This window comes from Mastomys coucha, unplaced genomic scaffold, assembly GCF_008632895.1.
Source record: "Mastomys coucha isolate ucsf_1 unplaced genomic scaffold, UCSF_Mcou_1 pScaffold1, whole genome shotgun sequence".
Lineage (NCBI taxonomy): Eukaryota > Metazoa > Chordata > Mammalia > Rodentia > Muridae > Mastomys > Mastomys coucha.
In genome coordinates this window covers 66,672,501-66,674,304 of record NW_022196891.1, presented here as the reverse complement: position 1 = coordinate 66,674,304, position 1,804 = coordinate 66,672,501, and the positions used below count along the sequence as shown (strand labels likewise).

General features: G+C 40.9%; 1 long non-coding RNA gene across 1 annotated transcript; it reads right to left on the bottom strand.

The window, feature by feature from the left end:
• Positions 1-245: 245 nt before the first annotated feature.
• Positions 246-634, bottom strand: LOC116071037. The gene is made up of 2 exons (XR_004110685.1): positions 520-634; positions 246-436 (listed from the first exon to the last, which is right to left on the bottom strand). It is a non-coding gene; the product is annotated as an uncharacterized LOC116071037 (long non-coding RNA).
• Between the last annotated feature and the right edge of the window lie 1,170 nt (positions 635-1,804).

The window sequence follows — 1,804 nt, the reverse complement described above, 5'->3', positions numbered from 1 at the left end:
ATAAAAACATAGAAGGTAAAAACAAGTGGCTAAACTAGGAAATAGATAATTCGTATTTGTCTATAATTATCCAATCAGTCTTTAGTGTTCATCAGAGGACAAACTCAATAGCACACTTGCTAGGAGAAGAGTGTAAGTAACAGTAAGATATAGATCCAGAACCAAGGGAACAAACTTAGCTATTTGTCCAAATCTTACCTGTGTGCTCTGTGGAGAGAGGCTTAGTTTGGTGGGATGACATAGGATTGGGAATCTAAATACTTGGATGGGTGGGTGGAAGTGTCATGATTATGTGAAGGGTGTTCTCCAGAACCCATCATGCGGAGAGATGAAGCTCAGTGTTTGGTAGACTTTCAATGCCTCAGAAAGGCATACAGGAATGAGACCACCAGTAGTGGCCATAGTGCCGCGAGTTCACAAAGGCAGAGGTCATATTCTAAAGAGTCAAGATAGATGAAGTCAAAGGTAAACCTGGAACTTGGAGGACATGAGTGTGTAGACCATCTTCAGTACACTTACCTTCAGGAAACAATGCCAACTGTATACACCATGAAGAAGCATATTTAGTTATACATCAGAGGGTTTACTGGTTTGGAAATAGTTTTCCAAAGGTTCGTGTTCTAGAGGCCTGGTCTCCGTGGTAACAGTACGAAGAGGTTGTAGAGCCTTTAAGAGGTAAGACTTTGTGGATGGTGATTAGATCATGGTGGCTGCACCCTAACACATAGGATAATGTTTTACCCGATTATGTCTGGAAAATGGATATCTTTCTTGAGAGTGTGAGTTAGTTGGGTTTGATGTGTCAGCCTCCTGAAACAATCCTAAAGGGAATCTCAAGACTGAGGTGAGTGTCCTGAGAGTGAGCTAGGTCTCGTGTGATCAGATTAGCTGTTGCAAGAGTGAGTTGATACAGAGTCGGTTGGTACCTCCACTTTGATATCCTGGTGCTCTTGTCTTCGCTTTATATGCAGCCACTTTACCCTTTTCATCTCAGGCAAATTATGATGCAGCATGAGGATAAGATGCTGGTACCACGCACATGACCTTCCTCAGCTACATCATTGTGAGCCCTCCCAGAGAATCTTTTTATTTCTTCATACAATTAGAGTCTTGTATAGGTTTCTGAGACCACACCCAGTGTGTACACCAAGGTGGGGCTGACTTTGAAGATAAAGAGTAGAGTCAAAGGGGTTTCCATTCCAAGGATGGTGCTGCCCATTTGCTTAGGGATTCTGTTACTTATCAACTGTCTCCTCTGACAAAGCATATCATTGGGAAGGCTGCACAGCCACCAGAGATACTGTCTCACTTTGAGATTCTTCACAACTTTCTCTAATCTTAACTTTTGGTTAAACCAAGCTATCTTGTACTTTTAACTATATTAAGGGCAGTATGGACAGGTATGAGAGATCACTGTAGTCAGGACAGTTCTAGATGGATCTCTGTGGTTGCAAGTAGGAAAACATTACAAAAGGGGACTAAAAATATCCATACCTCATCTACATGAACAGTTTTCTTTCTATTTGACTACAACTAACATTCCAGACCTATTTCTATTTTAATCTTCTCAAGCAGGAATGTAGCTTTTTATTGAAATATCCATTTTTGTTAAGATGTATTGTTTAGGGTATGTGCATATGTGTGAGTGTGCATGTGTGTGTGTATGTGTGTGTGTGTGTGTGTGTGTGTGTGTATGCATATGACAAGGTATTCATGTGGAGATCAGAAGACAACTTGCCAAAATTGGTTCCCTCCTTTCACTATGTGACTTATATCCAACTCAATTTGTTTGACTTATTGGCAA